Source organism: Agelaius tricolor, unplaced genomic scaffold, assembly GCF_023055355.1.
Source record: "Agelaius tricolor isolate 1412-34295 unplaced genomic scaffold, bAgeTri1.0.p SCAF_1, whole genome shotgun sequence".
In the NCBI taxonomy this organism is placed as follows: domain Eukaryota; kingdom Metazoa; phylum Chordata; class Aves; order Passeriformes; family Icteridae; genus Agelaius; species Agelaius tricolor.
In genome coordinates, this window is record NW_027269261.1 from 24683964 (window position 1) to 24706337 (window position 22374).

The 22374-nt window shown below is 39.3% G+C and overlaps 1 long non-coding RNA gene across 1 annotated transcript in view; it reads left to right on the top strand.

The window, feature by feature from the left end:
* Positions 1 to 4290: 4290 nt before the first annotated feature.
* LOC139590093 (uncharacterized) overlaps positions 4291 to 22374 on the top strand; it is a 70761-nt gene continuing 52677 nt past the window's right edge. Inside the window, exon 1 of the long non-coding RNA XR_011679229.1 lies at positions 4291 to 4397. This is a non-coding gene — a long non-coding RNA (uncharacterized lncRNA). The remainder of the gene's footprint in view (positions 4398 to 22374) is intronic.

Below are 22374 nucleotides of genomic sequence, written 5' to 3' on the forward strand. Positions count from 1 at the left end.
CTGTTTCTGTAACAGGGCACAGTGGTGGGAAGGATCTCTTGAGTTAATACTGCCAGGCCTTTTATTTACAGCTTGATCACTTTGACCTGAATGTGGGCTCATGTTCAATTTGTGATCCAGTGGCACCCATAGGCAGCCTATCCTACCTAGCTGGTTTGCAACCAGTCAAATCCATTTCAGCACAAAATCTTGCATTCAGCCCAGGTCTTCAAAATTGTAATGGAAAACAACCATGTTCTTCCTTCCAGCCTTTGTCATCTGCAGGTTTGTTATCCATTTTATTTCTATTTCTTCCTGCTGGCTATGTGGGGCAGGCAGCTCAGCCAGAGCTGTCCAAACTGGAGATTCCTAAAGTCAGGTAAGGCAGCTCTCACCTGAAAGGTGGACAGTTAAATTTAGCACACGAAGGAGTAACCACAGCATGGTTATGGCTGAACAAGTCAATGTAATAAATACATGTCATTCCCACCAAAAAACAATCCATCAGGCAAAAGAGCAACATGTCAAAGTCAGCTGATGTTCTGCACTGTCATGTGGATGCAAACACTGGGATAGAGCTGAGAAAATACACTTTATTTTTTACATAAATCAGCCTGGCAAAGGGCAAGGAGGAGGGGGATGGCTGAGGAGATATTACAGCCCATTCCTTATGCAGGTCAAGGGGGAATTTCAGATTCCTCAGCAATGGTAGGACAACAACTGCTGCTCTCAGGTTCTTGTAGGGGCACTGGTAGTACTGTGTGAGACACTACAGCCTGCACTGGTTCAGTGGAAATGTAGCCTATTCTCCCTGTGTTTCATTTCTCCAAAAATTACACAGAGTTTCAGATTTCCAGCATAAATATTACATGACATTCAGAAATTATTGATAACCAGTGTATTTGAATTCAGAACCAGCTGTAAAAATAAATGTCCAGTACTTCAGAGGCAGTTTTACTTGTAGCAAATACAGATTAAATATGCATTTTGCCAGTTTATCACCTCTCAAAAACCATAAGGAAAAATTGATAAATGAAATTATTAAGATCCAAGCATGACATCAAATTGCCTGAGGTCTGATGACTTGTAACTGTCTCCAAGTAATCAAAAGAGTGGGTGCCAAGATAAAGATTCCCATAAAGCTGTCACTTGTAAATAGCCATTTTTCAATCTTATATTGGTATGGGCCTCTCTAAAGATGATACTTTGCATAATTTGAAAAGAAATAATTAACCAGCTAACTTCATGTCATCAAGCTGTTCTTTTGACTGTACTAGTCCCTTGAAAGGGGGAAGGAATGTGCTCAAGAAAAATAGTAAAAAATTAAATTTGTCTGTCTATTTAAATTCACTGCCATTCTGCCAAGGTCAGCAGGTACTGTTCCAGACTGGGAAGAAGTGAGCCATGGTGCTGCAGAAACACTTAAATGTCCTAAAATCACCAAGGGCATCAAAATAGACCCTGGGGAAAACTCCCTGCACAAAAGAAAATCCTTGCAGATTGTGACAGAGTTGGGCATGTCTGTGGGGAGAGCACAGGGAAATAGGAAAAAATAGGGCCTGCAAGGAATTGCTTTGGGCTTTGAGGCTGTGTAGGGCTGTGGGAAGAAAAGCATGACATGGACTGCCAAAATAGTTGTAGATTGTTCCTGGGAAATAGTTTTAGATGGTTCTGGTCATTATTGTTCAAATGTAGTTTTATGGATTTTCTGAGTCTTCAAAAGAAAAGAGTGAGGAAGAAAATTGACAGTTTGTGCACTTTGTTTCACATAAACAACAAAGACACAGTTTGCTCTATATTTTCTTGAAGAGGACTTATTACAAGGCATTTTTTAGTTCTATTGGAATGTGGCTGTTTGCAAAAATTAAAAATAAAAATACTGCTGTCAAAGCACTACCCATTATTTAAAGCTGCAGATGCACTTCTGTTCTAAAATCATATTCTGAGTTCATTCATCTTTGGGCACAACATTAACACTTGGTGCCAGTCTGAAGGTTTCTGGAGGAAGATGGTGTATTTGAAACTACTCTGGGAAAAAAAGCACAGAAACTCCAAGGGAAAAAAACTCCAAGGAGAAAAATGATCTCACAGTTTTGAGAAAGAGATGGATGCAAAGCTGAATTTTAGGGTAACACTAGTCTTCCCATTTGAAGGCTTGCATGGCTGAGCATGTGTACAGAGCACTTGGAGTAGTTCCAAACTGATTTTGTACAAAGAATACATGCTCCAAAATACTATTGTGTATATAATGTTCCATGCTGTGTTGTCTTTTATGTAACCATCTCAAATGATGCTTCAGCTTTTATGAAGCAATTGAGAGTCTCTGTGCTGCCTCTGATAGTATCTCTGACCTCAGTTTGGAGAAGTGCTCTCATCATATAAAACCAGAGGCTCAGTGCCCTTCAGGAGAGACAGGACAAATGCAGAGACAGAGCAGAGGGGAGAAATAACAGCCAGGTTCATGGCAAAGACACCTTCTGAAGGGAGGCTGAATACATTTTTAAACTAGATAGAAGTAAAGCAGTTTAATTGCAAGGGTCTTCTGTAAAGAGAAATAGAATTAGAGAAATACAGAATAATGCAGGTTAAGAGGGTCCCCAAGAGGTTTCTAAAATCCAACCTCTCCCTCAAAGCAGGGGCAGTGAATTCAGACTAAGTTGCTCAGGATTTTGAACAGTCAAATCTCAAAAGCCTTCAAGGAGGGAGAGTCTCACTCAGTCCATAATGATCCTCATAATAAAAATATTGTCATTCTGGACAGCCAGAACCTCCTCTGTCCCTGTCTCTAATTAATGTCCCTTGCCTCCTGCCAAGCACCTCAGTAAAGAGCATGTCTCCATCTGCTCCAGAAGCCCCCCAAAGGTACTCAAAGGCTGCTGTTAAGTCCTGTTCAAGCATCAATCCTCTCCATCCAAGACTGTAAAAATTCCCAAATAGGTTGTCAGTGAAAGGCTTAGCTTCAGTGGAAATCCCACTAATGAGTTCAGAGAGGTTTGAGAGGGGGAATGTAGGCACCCTCCTCTGTCATTGGAGGTTGCTAAGAAGAAATTAGGAAAATGTATGCCTGTCCATCCATGGGGTAGGAATGCCAGGGGATGTCCAATGAACCCTCAAGGTGCCTTCCAGCCTTATTTTCTGCTGTTTTGATTTCATTCTAGAAGAACATGTCAATACAAGCTCTAGTGCCAGCTTAGGGCCATAGAGCTACATACATCACAAGACTGAGCCCTAGGTGCATTATAAATCTCAGCACTTATTAATATTTCAGGAAGTTATGAATGCCTGAAAAATAACAGGGAAATACAGTTATACTGCAAATAATGTTGTAGCCTGAATTACTGCAGTGGTGGCAGATGTCCATTCTGCCTATGTCTAGTCACCTGAGATAAACTGAATACGCTGTCTTTTATTTTTTTAAAGGTCAAGGAACAGGTTTGCCAATAATGGGCCTTTAAAAAAAATCTGTCTAGCAGTTGACCTTAACTTTATTTAGCAACTTTAAAAAATATATTATTTGTCTTTATAAATAAATATCTATGTGGAATAGATTGCTAATGATATCACTACAGGTATGGTTTTACTATAGTTACAATAGGTGCAGAAACCAGGATTTAGAAGGTTGTGAAGCATGATGTTACTAAAACAAAATGAGAAATCAGATTTATTTGATGTCATGCTGTTCCAAACTATGCAGGGATGGGAAGTCTACCTTGGAAAATAGTGAATCAAATTTTTAGACATCTCCCTTTGTCACTGATGCAGGCACAAAAGCCCTTCAAGTGCACTAAATTAGTGGCGACTCATCAAAATTTCACTTGTCGGTAGGAGGATGCTCGTCAGGACAGCTGAGGGTTAAGTGGTGAGCCAGCCCTGAGCAGTCTAACACATCACTCACCCCACTCTCCATCAGGTAGCCTGTGTATGTGTCTGAAAGCAGCATGCAGCAAAAAAAATAAGCCAGGCATAGCTCTGTGTGTCTTCAGACAGCAGGGACCCCTTTCTGACCTGTTCCGTGTGCAACTCTGTTCACTCTCTATTTCTGAAATCCTTCCTTGTTCTCTTCACATCTCCATTGTAGTCTCACAAAAGAAATGTGTTTTCTTCAACAAGGTTTTGATACCCAGAAAAAGAACACCCACCTATTCTCTGTGTTCATTTCTGCTGTGCTGCTACAACCTGCTGATTGCAGAGGGAACGTTTTGCTTCCATTATATTTTAAATAAAATGATAGGCTGTCTACATAGGCAATCCATTAGCCTTACGCAGCCTAGTCACTGTTAATTATAGGTTTTAGACTTCAGTAAGCTGGGTCAAAATTCTCCATTTTTCAGTGGAAAGCTATGTCATTTAAATGCTCTCTTCTGTGCACCACTCATTCACAGTTCTGCTGCTCAAAACTCAGCAGCGACTCTTCTGTGGTAAGTGAACATCTTCTTTTTCAGTTTGTGCTCAGAACAGAACCTAAAGCAAAAACCTCATGAAGCAGAGTTCACTCTGCAGATGAGTGATTTTTTTCACAGTATGTTGGTGTGAAGTGGAAAACACCTTGTAAAGTTGAAGCTCTTTATGTTATCTAAGAGATGGAGCTGTGAAGGAGAAAGTGAGGTGGTGGAGTCAGTTTGGAAATAATGTTTATTTCAGTGTTTGAGGGTTTTTCCAGAGCAAAGCTTGAGTTTGGGATCAGAGCCAGCAAGGGATGTTTATTGCAAATGTAAGCTTTTCAAATGGAAATGGAAATTTTATGTAAAACTGTTTAGTCAACTGTCACTTTGTGTCAAACTTAAAAAAAAAAAATCACAAGTGCAATGTGTTGCTTTTTAAAAACCATTTTTACCGTGCAGTTCAAGGAACTGATCTGTAAAAACCTTGATGCTGCAGGTTTATCTTTTTGTGGTGTCCGGAATGCAGCGGCCAAGGCCCCGGCGCTCCCGCCTGCACCCAGGGAATGCTGATCCCCAGAGGAGGGAGGCAGGCAGGCACTGCCACCCACCCCTCCTGCAGAGCTCTGGGCAGGGGCTGTGCCTGCAGCAGGGACCTGTCCCCTCGGCTGGCTGCATTTGGGCAGGGAAAGTCCTTCCTGCAGCTGCCCCAACCACACCAGCTCCTGGGGCAGCCTGGGGAGCATCAAGGAGGCTCTGGTTTGCAGAGGGACAAGGATGCAGCACAAGGGAAGGAAAAGATAATGCAGCCCTGCTTTCTCCTCAGGAAACCTGAAGTGACAATTTCTAGGACAGCCTCGAAGCCTTTATTATTGTTGTTGTTGTTGTTTTTACTGATAACTTCCATGTAGCATTATCCTAAACCACAAATGGTTCAAGATAGCAGAAATTGTCCTTTCCTGGCAATATATTGAAGTGTTTTAACTGATAGGAGCAAATAATAGGAAGATTTGCTGAAGAGAATGAAGGATTCAAGTGAAATCCAGAGTAATGAAGCCATGAGAATTTTGGTGGGCTGATTCTGTGTGAAACTGGCAGCAGAACTCTGGCAGACAGAACAAAAGCCACTGTGATGGCATCCTGTCACCTGTTTCTGGTTTGTTGTTTGGTTTGTTGCTTTTTTTTCCTTTGATAATAGAACAGTAAGTTTATGATAGAATGAAAAGGAGGCATTTAAATGGCAGTGTAAGGAATTTGGGTCGGATATCTGCAATAATGCCTAAATGCAGGCAGTGACTTTACATCAGTGTTACATTTGGTTTCCCACTAAATTTTTCTTAGACTGTTATTTGTTCTTGAATGTTCAAAATAGTGATAGAAAAAAGTTGCAGAGAAGTAGGAGCTCAAACCTCATTCAGTTTCAGTAGAATACTGCACAAGGGTTTAATATTGGAAATTTTGTAAGCTGCTAAGTCGGTTGGAGAATTTTAGTGATCAGTACTGCTTTCATGAATGCCTATCTAAAATGTTCTAAAAATGGTAGGGTCTCTAATAGAGAGCTGAGTAAGAAAAGAATAAAATCAGAATGTAAAGTGGTCATACTGTTTCTGTATAAAACCTAGTCCTCTCATACATTAATTTCTAAACTTTGTGGGAAATAAAACATTCAGGTTGTGGCAGACCAAGTGTCTAGCATGCTCTCTTCTTATGAAACAACTGATAAGTTTAAATGGTTCAGTAGATGTGCACCTCTACCTTAACCAGTGTTTCTTTGATGGTGCCATATAAATAGCAGAAAACTGAAAAAAGAATGGTTTACATATGTCACTGCAGAGATAAACAGAACATTGTTCTGTTTATGTCTCTTTATGACTCAGTTTTAGAGTGACAACTATTTGAAAGTAATTTAATGTCATTTCATTAAAGGTTAATGGTATTTCTATTTTATGAGAGTTGAATACCACACAGATTTTGCTAGAAATACAATTCTTTCATTTTCTTTAATTGTTCTTCTGCAGTAGCTTCCTGTGAAACTATTAAGTCATGAGATAGCTTTTATTGAACAGAAGTCTGCATTAAAACAAGTCTAACACAATTCAATTGAAAAGGTTATTGAGTACCTAATGTGTCAATGTCTTCACTAAAAGTAGATTTTCGTTTGTGCATTAAATTATTACTGTGAAAGTTCATAACAAGCGTTGTGTTGCAATTTAGAAGCACAGGACACTATTTATCTTGATCCCTACGGTCACTCACCAAATCCTAATTATGGAGGCACTTCCCCCTAGTGGACAAGATATTTCTATTGCAGCGTTTCTCAGACCCATTCCAAATTTGGTTAGGATTTAGGGAAGAGCATGTCTTTAAAAAGGCAGAGAGCAGAACTGAGCTGTCCTTTCTGAAAGGGGAGAGCAGGATGAGGAGGGGGATTTCTGAGGGATAGCTCAGGGCCGGTGCCACTGGGCACAGCCAGGGCGTGGGCAGCGAGGGCAGGCGGTCACAGGGTGCCACTGCCTGCAATTGCCACAGGGATAATGGGGGCAGCCAAAACAGAGCTGCCTGAGGAACTGCAGGAGGCTCTCCTGATGCCACAGGACAGCTTTCAATATTGATAAATGCAAATTGGTGCACCTGAGTTAAAATAAACAGTCGCAGTAATCGGCTCTGTGATAGCCCTTAGCTGTCAGGGAAAGATCCTGGAGTCACTGTGATCTTGGTGTTTGCTCTCCAGAAATATCATCAGTGGTAGAAAAGTTAAACTAAATGTTTGAAGCAATTAAAATAATGAAATTTGAAAGAAATATTGTGCACATGTGTGCAACACTTACGAGATTATAGGAGGATGGTTTGGATCAAGCCCTCTATTGGCAGATAGGAACAGCATTACCTTCTGGCATACAATGTAAGAAGGACATTGAAATTTGAAGCAGGTCCAGAGGATGGCCATGAAGTTGGTGAGAGCACTGGAGCATCTCCCCTACAAAGGCTGAGACAGCTGGGGCTGTTCAGCCTGGAGAAGAGAAGGTTGTGTGGAAACCTCACAGCAGCCTTCCAGAGTCTGAAGGGGACTCTTCATCGGGAGCTGCAGGGATAGGACAGGGGGTAATGGGCACAAATGAGAGAGGGGAAATTTAGGCTAGATATTAACAAATCCTCTACTGTGAGGTTGGTAAGACACTGGAACACAGGAGGTTGTGGATGCCCCAACCCTGGCAGTGTTCAAGGCCAGGCTGGATAAGGCCTTTAGCAACCTGACCTCGTGGGAGGTCTCCCTGCCCATGGCAGTGATTGTCAGGACTAAATGTTCTTTAACCCTATCTTGATGATCTTCCAACCTCTAAGATTCTATAGTCCCTTGGCCTTAAAAAATTGTAGAAGTGTGACACAGCTTCCACATAAGACAAGACTAAATCAGAGTCAAAAGAAGAAATGGAAAAGAGGACGCTCCAGCCTGGAAAAGAGGCAGGTAGAATAATGTGTACTGAAAGTATATAATATCCTTAAGGCTAGGCAGAAGGACAGTAGGGGTGTTTATTCCCATTTCTGACATCAGAATGGGTAATAGATGTTCTAATACTCTCATTATCACGAAAGGTTGAAAGTGTAAATAGCTTCCAAAGAGAATTATGCGGAATTGATGGAATATAGTTCTGTTGACACCTACTAAGTACAACAGTCTCTTTGAAGCCTCCCTCTCACAAAGACCCTGAGCTTCTGACTCTCAGATATTAGTTGGGTTTGCCATGGGCAAAACCACTGTATGCCTGGTTTTGATTCCATATACTCTTTTGTTTGGGGTGGGAGATGGGCTGGCAGTTTCAAATCTGTAGATGAAACATGGCCAGTTTTTAGTCATCCTCACTGCACTACATATATCCATAAGGACTTCTTTAAAATCCTATTAAAACATTTATCACTTGTATTTTGAATGGATACTTTGTTGAGATATCAATGTTACCAGTTCTTGAGATTTTTTTATCATAAGTCTTTTTTAATTACTTATTTGTTGATTTTTCTGACAGCTCTAACCACAGGTGAACTTGCAGTTGAAAGCATCTTTTTAAAAAAAATTACCCAGATATTTGAAAATAATATAACTGCAGTTTATGTAGAAAAGCTTCATGATGTACATCCAAATCTTTGAAAAAAAAGTGGTAAACATTAAGGAAAAAAACAATATTTTGTGATTATATGGTTTTTAAAGTAAATTTTATAAGCCTTTCCTACTAATGCATGCGCATACCAGCATACCTTCTTTATAAAAGAAGTGGTAGTGAAATGTTTTAACCACGTACTATGCAAATCATTAAAATCTCAAGTCCTTGTGTATCTTGCAAGGAATATGGCCTAAATTTGGGCTATAAAGATAATCTAATTGCTTTGTAGACAGTTTCTTTTAAGTGTAATGTGCATGTGTAAAACTCAGTGGAGTAATATAGTTCTCCACATTCCATGAAAATTTATAATAGAGGCAATAAATTAAACATCACTGTTTACCTTTTTCCCTTGCTGGCTTAATCACAAAAACCTAAAAGCTGTTGAATGGCCCTTTGATGAATTTTAGAAGAAATGAGGAATCTGGAACCATAAAAGCAGTGAACATATACACACATTGCACATCACTTAGACGCCTCATACACAAGAAAATTCATTAGAGAGAAAAAGGAAGCATGGTTGGAGAGCAAGGGTGTTTGTGACTGCCACAGCATGTCAGTAAAAGGACTGAGGGCAGCTGAATGCAATAACAGGTCCATACAAAAATAAAATTAGAAGTAAAAGTTAAAAAAGAAACAAACTACAGAACCTTTCACAGCTCATTTATTTCTAATATGATGAGGGCTGTAACAAATTTTATGTTTGAACACTTTAGACTGAATTTTTCATGTTCCATTGTAAATAATAATGATTAGTCAAACACATTATTTTCCAATATTTTCTCTGCTAAAATTGCCAAGCAGAACATTTAACTAACAAGTTCATTCAAGGTTCAACCAGTACTTTTAAAACAATAGTTTTGTTAGGTCACTGTTCCTTGTGGTGGTGCAGAAGGAAATTAATTTTCAAATCTTTTTTTCTCTTGTCCATCCTTTGCTCTGCCACTCCATTTCCATCCTGGAGGAAAAAGTGGAAGAAATATCTGTGATATTCAATCTGCAGATATAGTAGTAATTAAAAAATGGTTAAACTTCCATATGTAGGGAGAGGATACCCCTATGTTACTCAGGTTGGGACTGGGAAAGCTTCATGATCCATGCGACTTGGCTGCTCTTGAGACTTTAGTTAACAGAAAAAGCCCTTTCACACTTGTTGGTAGAAGGTAGCTAAGACACTGACCATGATACAGCTGTGGTGTGGATGCCCTCAAAGTCTTCCAAAAATCAGAACACGTTCCGTGACATTTTTAGACTTTTTTTCACAACTTACTATGTCAGCAAGCAGATCCCCTTTTTTCAAAAGTGAGAAAAGGTGGGGAAAGATATAAAGTATCTGACAACTCTAAATTATCCCCTATCATAAACTTTCCACTGTGTCATAGCTTATTTCTATGATTGGTACATATTCCCAAATGAGGATGTGAAAATGTATTCTTGTTCTGTGGAAAAAGTTTAAAACATATAATATTCCATTAAACTAATCCTTTGCTGTCATCAGGTGATGGCCCATAAAAGCCGTCCCCCACAAAAATGCTGTTGCAGAACACTTAGGACTTTTATATATTCCCCACTTCTGCATGCCAGAGGGCTTTCCTGCCTAATGCTGCTCACTGGAAGACATTTTGCTGCTTAGAATTGGTTCTCACATCAGCTGCAAGTGTTTTAATTCAAGGTGAACTATATGGGACGGCCTAGAGCTCTGAATGCAGTTCTTTGTGCCCACACATATTGAATGCCACAGCCAGCTGAACTACTCCTCATTCAAGTCAAGTTATGAGTAAAGAAAAATACAATTTCTAAACCAGCAAACATGGACACAGAAGCTTTTTGACACACAAGTGGCAGAAGTTAAAGACCTGTGTTCCATATACTTGTGCAAAGATCAGATCTGGGTTACCCAGCTGTGCTGCTGCCAGTCTGCCCCTAATTCAGGTTGTTGGGGGCTCAGCTCTCTTGCACATTTACACTCAGTAAATGTGCTGTCAACACACACAGCCTTTTGTATTGAACCCCTTACTTGGAAATTCATTCATCTCTTTTTCTTTGGTGATTATTGACCTTCAAGATTGACAAACTTCTCTGGAAGCAATTTTGCCCCTCTGCCTTCCATGCTCTGGAAGTGCTCATATGCCTTTGGCAGAACGATCGTGATCTGTTGTACTTGATTGAATTATTGACTACTTGACTAAATAATTAACTGAATTAGGAAATTGTTAATTTATGAATGAGAAAATGGGAAAATCTCATTGAGAAGTTTTTTCCACATGAAGTTTATGTTTTGTATTTTTATGTAAGCCACCAACTGCTCTGAAAGAAAACTGTAAATACAGTTGATGCATGTGGCTCATTACCAGCTCTGGCTCTCATTCAAAAGCAGAAACCTGTGTGACTTACTGTTAGGAGGTGAGAGTGAGCCTGGGGCAAAAGAATGGGAACAATGACTTATTTGCTTTATTCTTTAACAAAAATTGCTACTTCTGGGTCTGGTGGTAAAGCCCACACCATCTTGAAGTCCTCGAACATACTAGAAATTAGGGTGTTGCATAATGTATCATTAACACAAGGAACAGTATGTTTGTCGGAAGCAAAAATCACAAATAAAAAGACTTTAAGAAATAATCCAATTATGCTTTGGAAATGCCAGCAGAACCTTTAGAGCTAGGAATAAAATAGAATAAAATAAAAGCATGGTAGGATGATTTCTGCTCTGCCTAGTTAACTAATGATGGAATAATTAAAGCTTTTGCTCTTTAGCATCAGGACAAGGGAGAAGGTCTTCAATATGTCAGCATAATAGCTTTCATAAGGAAGACATGTCATGGTGTTTTTTCCATTGTTGTACTAAAATTCAAGTGATGAAATCTGATAAAGCACAAAATGTCCTTTGCTTGGAACATCATCATGTTCTATGACAAGTCTAAGACAAGTTGGAAGAGAGAAGTTGAACATGAGGTGTCAGAAAGTTACTAATACTGTTCAAATCTATGAATCATTAGCAACAGATGTAGAGTAAAAGAAAAGTTGTCTGTAAATTACATGAGTAAAATCGGAGAGCCACTGTAGTGGTTTTGCATTGGGTTTCTATCCATGTAGTTCATGGAGAAGTACAGTGCAAAGATGTTAAGCTCCTTAAGAAGCCATGCTTCCAAAGAAGATGAATAAATAAATGAAAACCAATAGAGAAGTAAACATAATTAAAGCTAGCTCAGGCATGTGCTTAGGGAAAATATGAGTATATATTTGACAGGGATTTACGGGTTGATCTTTGCTCCAGATGCTTGTAGGGCTTGAAACACACAGCATTGCTAGTGACCTAAACCAGTTCAAAGCAATACAAATCAGCACCATTGTGCCTAACAGAGTTTGCCTTGACAGAAGCAAAGGAAACTTCATTTGAGTATGGCACAAAGGGAAAGCATGAGAATTGCTGCTTATCTTAGTCTATCTTATGCTGAAAATGCTTCAAATGCATTTAAAACAAGAAATCAAAATGCACAGTTTTCTGAACATTAGAGTTTTCCTCCACATAATTATTACACATCTATTACTCTTTTGTGAGAGGATAATGGCATGTGGTTCCCAGAGCATAGATGAAAAGAAGCTGCATTAAAGGCTGGAGCAAATTTCTCCTGAGGAACTGAATTGTGCATGACTGGTGCCATTGTTGGGTGGCTCGCACAAAACACACCCTCCACCTTCTCAGACAAACACACAGGGGTGCCCTTTTAAGAATATATTGAAAACAAGCAATTTTTTAGAAGTCTGTTTAGAAAAAAAATAGAAAAGAATAAAAGCACACCTTTTAGAAACTCTGCACTACATTTCATCTATTTAATGTGGAGACTCTGTAAAGTATAGAAGAGGTCATTTCCCCATGGGTGTTGGAACTGATTATTTTTTAAATTTTTGTCTGCTGCCTATTTCTGGCTCATCTGAACTTTCCAGTTTCTATGAAGCTACAGGACAAACTTCCCCCTCTGCCAGTAAATGGAAACCTTTCATAATTCAGTCCTTAACCACTTTCTTTGAGTGCTCTATTCTCCCTCCAAGTTCTGCTGTGTAATACCACCTTTGCCATAAAGCCTTTCCCATTGAAATTTCTGGTTGAGAGGAAGGAAAAAGACAAGGTCAAGCAAGAGTAGAAAGAAAGTTCCCAGACAAGTCCTCTCAGGTGCCCTGGCAGGGGAAGGGAAAACTGACATTATAAGAACTGAACTGTGCAAAGTGGATATCCATGGGTATCCAAGCTGGACGGAGACTTCCCAGCTGGGTGTAGGCAGCAGCCTTGTTCCAGCAGTTCAGCCACATCTCATGACATGACTTCAGGCAGCTTCAGAGTTCCTTAAGCTATATCCTAAGCTTTCTAAAGTAATATATTCTCCATATGTGAACTTACACATATGTCTTTTCTGCAATTGCTGCATTTCTAGATACAAAGGAGTAGCAAAATTCAGCAAACTGAAAAAAAGGTAGGTGTAGATTATATATAATGAAAAAATTCTGAAGGCAGTATAACAGCTTGTCCAGAGAAGTGATGAATGCTCCCCTCCCTGGAAATGTTCCAGTCCAGGCTGGATGGGGCTTTGAGCAACCTGGTCCAGTGAAAGGTGTCCTTGCCTATGGCAGGGAATTGTAACTGGATGACCTTTGAGCTTTCTTCCAACTCAAACCATTCTATAAAAAGAACAAATTCTGGATGGTCACTAAAGCCACCAGCATTCCCTGCCCTGGGGCTGACAGGCTGAATTATTGTTGCCAAGCCTGACCTGCCTTGCATCTGGCACTGTGTGTGACAGTGGGCAATGTGTCAGCAAAGCACTCACTGCTCCAGGACCTCAGCTGAACAAACAGCTCTGAGTAAGCCCTTTGCATGGATTTTAAGTAGAGTTTGCAATGTTGGTGCACTTCCAAGCCCAGAAGAATTCTTTCCTTTCTCTTCTAGAGTGTCATCTTGCTTGTTTTGAATTTTTAGTCATTTTTTAGATTTTCTTAGAAGACAGTGTTTAACCTAGATGCTGTGCTTATTTTTGCATATGTGTGTCTTTGGAGATTTGGTTTTCTTTTCCCAAATCTTTAAATTTGACAATTTTTTGTAGCCACTTTTTTAACTTTGATAGTTAATTAAACTCAGGTGTTAACTTATGTCATCATATTCGAAAATGGCAATTGTACTCACCATCTTTTTCATTGTTAGTTTGGATACAATTAGGAAAAGGGAGGGAAATTCTTTATTGTGCTTCTTAAAAATGATCAAAAAATGGCAAAAGGATTTATAAGTCTTTTGTCTTCGAGTAAATTTTCTGCAGCTTTCCCCTTTTGATGTGACTTGATGGCTGGGTTTGTTGTTTGGGTTTTTTTAATCTTCTTCTATATGTTGGTTTAATGTATTAAGTACCTTAGTGAGGATTTGAATGATTTAGATGTCTGTGATGTCAAAAAAATAAGATACTAAATACATATCTGGATAGGTTTGCTAATTCATTGCGCATTAAAATGCAAAATTCATTTTGAGCCTTGCTTGGCTGTTTGGCAGCTCTTTTCATTTAAAAGTTGTACTCATTTCAAGTTTTAATAGGTTTTCTGATTTCATTTTAAAAAGAACAAAGCCAAAGACTAGAGACAGTATCCCGGGTGGAATTTCCAAAGCCCTTAACCATCTGTCTACGTGCAGTCACACAAAAAACTACAGTGTATGAGGCAGGTATCTAGGCTACCTATTTAATCACTGATGCACAAGGTTGCTTTGGCAATGCATAAATAAATAATAATAAATAAAAAAGGGAAAGGATTTAGAGTGGATAGGGACCCATCCCATATATGACAGGATGCATTAAAAGTTGTCCCACTTTGTCCTGACCTGGTATTGCTTTAAAAACCAACTTGCCCTAGCTGTTAAATGCTTTAATTCCATAAAACAGGAGGTTGCAGCCACACACAATCTAGCCAAAAGTTAATAAATTTAGACAAATAGCACTGATATCCTCTGGCTTTGAATGATATTCATTCTATAATTATTTCCCCAGGAAGGAAGGAAGGCATTAAGATTAAATGCTGATGCTTGGAGTAAAACATCAGCTCTGCTGTGGTTTTACCCCTAATATGCAGGATTCATAATTTCTTTGTACATACACAGATGCATTCCTTATAGACTTCACAGATTCCATAGGAAAAAGTATCAGAACAACTACCAGCCCCAAAACTGTCCAATTTACCACAGAAAGTGCCCAAATACCATGGTGATAGCTACAGAATAAGAAACTCCATTGTTCCCACATACTTTTCTCAAACTATTAGACCCCTGTTTTGCACAAAACTAATTTATTCATCTTTGTACAAATGTTTCATCATTCATCTGACAGCAAAGTCTGTCCTACATATTGCTTTTATACAGTTGAATATTCTGTACTTCCCTTGTGCTTTTATGAATCAAACATAAAGACCTAGTTCATGAGAAAGAAGTGTGCACAAGGTCAGAGAAATGAATTTTGTGATATATTGCCCTGAGCTCAGTGTACAAGTAGCAATTGCTACCATTGTATACTGCATGCTGAAAGCTGAATTAATTTCTCTCTGCATTTTACATTCTGCTTGATTCCCCCCTGCCTCCTCCACTGGAAAATTCTACCGTTCCCTTTGAATGCTACATTCCCCGGCATTCTTTTAGCTGGAATAGACCCCTGTGATGATTGCTGCTTTGTTAACTTCAGGAGGCAGCAGAGACATAAAGAGTTGTTTCTCTGGCTATCTCAGGGTCCTGGGAAGTTGTTGTGCCCTCCATCATCTGCAGAAGTAGGGACAGTGCAGGACAGAAGGAGCAGCAGCATGCAGAGCTGCCCTCCGAGCCTCAGCCACACCTTGGTGCCATCTCCTGGTATGGTGCAGCAGCCAGTGTTGAAACTGGGGCCATGCTGAGGGCAGCAAGGCTAGATAAGCATGGGGTTATAGCTCCTGCAGGAGAAACCTTTAGCCACATTTTTCCCAGTTTCCTCAGTGATGAAACAACTCAAAGTTGTGTTTCTGCCCCATTCCTCTGTCTGCACAGTGGCTAAAATAATTTCCAAGAGTACAGAGGCCATTTTTCTAAAGATGTCTGTGTATCAGCAAGTAGGACAGTGCAATAGGAGCAGATCTGCAGAGCAGAACAGTTGGTGCTGCAGGTGCAACACCCACACTGCATGTATTCATGGGGATGGAAGGGGTAACTCAGACCAGCCCCTGGTCACATCTTTCAGCTCAGCATGGATCTGAGAAGAGCCAGGTTTGCACTCCGAGGCACAGCATAAGAAACGGGCACAGATTGGAGATCTACTGTAAAAACTGTCCTGATAGGATCCAAATATTAATATACACACACCTGCCATCAGCTCCCACTTCAGCACTGATATAGAAGGTATGCTTCCAAAAAACCTCACCACATGGAATGCTAAAATCATGTGAAGGTATGCTCAGTCAGTATCAGCAGATGAATGCAGTTAGAAAACATGGTCTCACCTAGCAGCTTAGATAGTCAGGAAAACTTAAATCCTAATTGCAGCATTGGCCATCTGAATACAGAACCCTGAAATCTTGAGGATCTGGTCTGTAAAAGTTCTGGTTCAGCTGCTTACTTTTGGTGTGGGGTGATGTTGTTTACTGATGCCAGCTCTAAGCCTTCTATTGCAAACCTTGTGGTTTCAGCATCATCTCTAATTCCAGGTCCAAAAGTCACAAGACAAACAGAACTTCTCCTTCCTCATTATGAGGAAGAATTACAGAGCATACATTCTTAAGGATGGTTGTAAATGAATCCTGTTAATTGAAAGGTAATAATTGCAATTCTGAATATTTTACCAATAGTATTCAGTATTCTACCTAGCATTTGTCGTTTTTTGCTCTTTTGTGCAATGAGTGACTCTCTATCTGATTAAGAGCTTCCTAAAGAGGATTAAGAAAGGAATACAGTTAGTGAAGACTTGAATAATGTTGCCCTTGTCACCATTAACCAGGAATAATGAATCAAACATTGCTTTTGCTCTTTCTGGGAAGCAAAGCAGAGGTTTCTTAGATAAAAGCATATTTCTTTGAACAGAAAGTCCAAGGTTTCATTTCACTGTATGCAGTCAAATAAACCAGCAGCAGATTTGTTTCTTTGACCACAGTTTGTAGGCTCTGTGATTTGCACTTGGCCCACCAGCCCTCTAGAAGCTTATCTTTAATCTCTCAGAGTGATTTGCAGCTTGTTTGTCTGGTTGTCTGATTTCAATCAGAAACTTGAAAAACTGAGTGGGGAATGCCAACATCTACCCACACATTTCCATCCCTACACAAGCAACACACACCACCTTGAGACTTCCTGAGGGGCCTGGCATGTGTGTTTAGATTCATTACACACAACTGAATTTCAATGTAAAAGGTTGAGCTGTCTCATGAAGGAGCTTATGTCTTCCTGTTCTTTTAAATACAACCCCCAAAACACTTGTGCTCACTTGTTTTGATGTGGTTTTTTCTCAGTTCACTGTAAGCAAAGTGAAACTCAAAATGTGAAAGTGTTTCTTCAGGTATCTGAAAGGTAACCACCTTGTTCTGAAGGAGGTTCAGAATAAGGAACAAATTGAAACAACAAGTACCATGGCTGTGAAAATATCAAAATGAAGTTGTTTTGGCAGAAAGAGGAAGCTGAACAGCTTTCATATAGCACAAGCAGTCCCTAAGCAATACTTTTAAACAGTTTGCTAGATAGCATGTCTGCCTCATTCAGCAGGAAGACAGATTTGTCCTGATTAATGCAACTCCTTGAATCTATTTTTTGCCTATACATTCTCAAGGTCTTTCCATACTGTGTTTCAAAAAAATCCGGGTGTCCAAGGGATTTTAATTTTTTATCTGTAACTTTGAAACATGACATAGCAGCTCAGACTGCTAGGTAAATATAAGATGTTGCTTGAACTCTGAAAACTTCCCCAATCAAAAGCCCAGACTACTATATTGTCATATACACTCTTTGCTGGGGTACATCTATTTCTCTGCGCTAGAAAAGAATTTTAATTATTTCTTTTATTAAAATGCTTACCTTGCCAGCAAATTAGCATCCTAACTCTAGGTTTGACCTACAGAATGATTAATCTTCCTAAATATATGTTAATGCCTTTCATAATGCATCAGTTCAGCTGTCCTCACTGCACAGCCACCTTCCACCTCGTCAAGTTTGTGCCATAATTTTAAAAATAAAACCTTTCATTTTAAAAAGGTGTGTTAGAAGCCTGCTGACAATTATGTGGCAGAGAAGTAGAGAATTTAAAACAAGGAGCTAAAATGTCTCAGAATGAGGACATGTCCTTTAACATAATGTTTACAATTTTTAATTAAAATGGTTCAGTATAAATCAAATAGCTCTTTTTTTGTGGAACATACTACACAGTAGTAGGGACTGTCCTTTTTAAGTGAAAAGAGTTGATTTCTGAGCAGGATGTTGGGGCAGAGGGGAATGAGGAGTGTAGAGGACAATGTCCTTCTTAGAGAAAAGCATGGTAAATTTCTATTTCTCAATCCTTTCTGAGGTTTATCTGAAATGGAGGTTAAATCAAATCTATGTTGTATGGCAAGTAACACAGAAGAAGAGAGTCAGACTCCATAGCAGGTTTGAGATAAATCCAAATGGAGAGATGAGTAGATGAGTTCCTCTGCTCCTGTTGAAACCTGCCAGTCACAAGCATCAATTTGTAACATATCTGTGCTGTTTTCAGCCTGAAAATACCACATAAAATGATGCCAGCTCAAATCAAGATCTTAAGATCTGGTGTTTGACTACTTTCATCTATGAAGACACACACAGTTTTGGCAGAAATCAGTAATGAGCATGGTAGCAGCTCTCAGGCACATTATATCCTCTTTAAAAATTCCATCCTCTGCATTATTTATTGCTAATGACCTTCCAACTTCTAGAAGCTTGTAGCTGCTTAGATGGAGCAAAGGGTGCAATTAATTTCTGTCCTGATTTCATAGCTGTTGTGTCAAGGTTTGCCAGCACTACAGGTAATGCTGAATCTTTCCATCCCTGGGAGGAGATGGCTGTCAGCAGGTGAGGAACAGCTGAACCCAGGAAAGCCATTGGTGTTTGTCCCATGTGCTCCTCTAGCAACAGTCATCACCTCCTTGACCAACATCTCTTTGCACAGCAGCAGCCAAACTGGCTTTCCAGGTGGCAAAGGCAGCGTGGTCATGCTCCTCCCTGCAGCATGCCATGGCATTGCTTTCTGGATGGCAGCAAAAGCAGCACAAATTCTGGTTTTATACATCATATTTTTCTTTCAGGAGAATGAAAGCACTCCTTTTAAGAATCCATAATAGTGAGCTTGGACCTAACACCAAAAGTCTTGTTATCCACTGGTAAAGAAGTTCCAGTGGCACTCACTCAGTACCTGGATGCTCCCTACCTTCACTGGCATGATTGTGGATGAAAAGTGACTTTTGGTTTTTATCCTAAGAGGTTTAAGCAGTACACATCACTGACACCACTGTATTATGATTAAGCTTTCTCTATTACTCTTCAGTCCTCTTCTTATGGTGTCACCCTAAATATTTTTAATCTGATAGGGAGAAAAGTAATCTATTTGGTACTTAATCTATTAAGTGGCAATAATCCATATAAATCTTGAAATATGAATAGTCATATGGTAGTTTCCATTAGGTACAAAGACAATGTAAAGCTTGCTCTAACTGCCACTAGTTCATACATGTCACCCTGCCCCTGGACTTTGTTAGCTGAGATGTTCTGCCCCATGCTCAAATGCACATAACATCTGCAAAAGACAGAAAGGAGAGGGGGAGAACTGCAGGTTTCTCTGCTTTTCTTCTGATTTGGTTTGGTTCAGCATAGCCTCTTTTCCTCAAATTATGCCAAACAATGTCTTTGTCCAGTGCCACTTCCTGTGCAGCTATGAAAAAATTATGTCCTGTTGCTATAGACCATGCAGCAGTATTGACCCTGACCCATTCTAGTAGCATCTTATGCTGCCTCTGACTAATTCTTGTCTTGTCCAATGTCTGTATCACTACTCTGTAGGGTGCTGCAGATTGTATATGGTGTGGTATAGGCTTCCTGCATAAATGATATTCATTAAAATGAGGTATGTGTACCTGTTCTAGGGCTTTTGGCACATAAGGAATTGTTCAAGTTGGAGAGGACCTCTAAGATTATTGAGTCCATCCACAACTGAGCTCACAACCCAACCTTCAAGTGCCACTCCAAGTTTTTTGAATTCTTCCAGATATATTTACTTGTGTGTACAAACTATGTCACTCTAACCTACTTGAAACCATCTGAATATATAAGCTGTGTATATTGTTTACATGTATCTAAAAATACAATGTAAACACAGTTAAACCTGTCAATATTTGCACCTTGAAAGGAATTGTCCTTTTCTTTCAAAAGCTTCAGAGACAGGACCCATGCATGACATTCACTGAGATGAACAAGCAGCATACATTTAGGCTTTGACAGAACCTTTGCTCAGAAGGTGGAGAAACAAAAAAAAGCAACAGATCAAAGCAACAAATATGATAAGTTTTAATTAAGCATCGGCAGCTGCATCCTGTCTTCTCAGAAAAAGTCCCATTATTTGTGCTATGTAACATTAATGCTCACTGAATTGTAAAGCTCAGGGGAACTCAAGGCACAATTTGGAAGAGACAAACATTTGTTTTTCAGAAACAGATTCATTATCGTTTGAAGTAGTGGTATAATCTAACCAGAGATCTTCTGGGAATATCTTTGAAGAGTTCTGTCTCTGCAAATAAATTTAATTTATAAGAAAAGGAAATAAAATGACTAAAAAGGACCAGATTAGTGCCACAAAGAAAACATTGATTCTAGGGGATGTTTTACCCTTCAGAAAATCATCAGAAAAAAACCCCAAAAACAACCAAACAAACCTTATTTTAAAAGGAATTTTAAATAATGGATTAAATTCTACCTCATGGAGCACTGAAAAACATGGAGATGGCTTTGGCCACAGTCTCCCAGAGGCAGATTTGAACTTTTGTCTTCTTAACAAAGCACTCTCAAAGTGGTTTAGAGCAATACCAGTAACAGCAAGATATTTCTCTAGAGATTCTGGCAACAGAAGCAGCACAGACTCAGTGCAATTCTAATAATTCAAGCATGGCTTCGGAGTATGTGCTCACACTTACGCTGTATTTGGACTTGCAGGAGTTTTTTGACTGCAAAGACATTAACAAAAATAATCATGTAGGACTAAATAAGCCAGACTCTTTCATCAGACCTTCTGATTAGAAGACAGACTTCTTGGGTCTGATAGATTTCTGAACTGCACTTGATACCAGAATTACAACTGATTGAGAAGATGCCCTGATATAATCTGTACCATTGAGAAGCCTCACCAGGGCAGAAATTTTCTGGAAACACAAAGTAGGGACAGCTCAGTGTCTTAAGCCAGTGAGCACTAGCAAATAACAGGTAATCAAGGGTAGATTTATTGCCAAATATAGCTGTTCCAGTGACACTTACATCTCTCATTCTTATTGTATTAATTAAATAATTTTCAGTTTACTCAAAGGAAATTGCAGTAGATTCCTGTTTGTTAGCACCTGCCTACACAGCATCAACACTTCAGTGCTGCAATGTGGCCAGGCAGCTGCACAGGATAACAAAGACAAACAGTTCCTGCTGGCTGAGTCAATCAGCCATTGCTTGAATGTGAAGTGTTGTATGATGTGATTAGTCATTGTTAATTCTTGTAAATACTCTTGGCTGAGAAAAGGAAGGTGTGGAGTGCAGCACCTCAGGCAGGACACAGCCTTGAGCTGTCTGGAGCTGTTCAGTGTGTTACTCACAGCTTCATATTAAAAACATACTGACTGGCTAGCACAGGCAAATCTCTGTTGGACTGCTCAGCTGAAAATGCCCGTTGGAGAGCACCAAACAAATTTAAATGCTATAACCAGTAATTAAACTGTCTATACTATTCTCTAAAGTTGTTTGTGCCTGAAGATACTGCTCACAGCATAGAATAGCTTTGAACATCTTTGATTTCTTCCTAAAATTGTCCTAATAGCTCCTATAGGTAAGAATTTTCTTTAATCTAATGAAAATATTAGTGTGACTGGTGAAAATTTTTTGACCTTGTCCCATTTTCAATGTCAAATATACTGACAGAGCTGTGAACCCACCTCATGCTGTCACAAGGCAGAACTGGCTGAAGGCAAAAATCCACCTACCTGCATAAGCATAGAAAGGCAGAAAAAGCTGCCAAAACAGGGCATAAAACCACAAGGAGACCTTCTTTGTGAATTGCCTTGCAATAAGAACTTCAAAATATGGTGCATTCCCATAAGTATTTTGAAACAGCAAACAAATAGAAAAGATTTTTTTAAATAAGAAAATCCTTGAAGAAAAAAACAAATGAAAAAGATTACTATAAATATGGGAGGGGATTAATGTTAGAAAAATAATGTTATTTTTTTAATATTATAAAAAGAGAACTGCTTGGAAAAGAGGTTACAGTCTGTTCTTTTGTGTTTTTAATTATTAATGATTTTTCTCCCTAAGAGAGTTATAACAGTGTCTAAGGAGGTCAAAAATTTTCTGCAAAATTTTTTTTTTGTGGACCAATGGCTAGACTTTTAACTAGAGAAGAAAAAATGGAAATGTTTAACTGTAATAGTTGAATTTCTTTACAGATCTCTAAGTAAAAATTTTCTCAGAACAAAGGAAGAAAGCTAGGCTTGCTTAACTTGTTCTTGCAAACACAGGTGTGTTGCATCCTAAGTCATCTGCCAGACTGCTCTCAGCACAATTGGCAATTCTCACACCTAAAACTGAACTGCAAAGTCTAATTTTCACAGCTTGACTGCTAGAGAAGAGA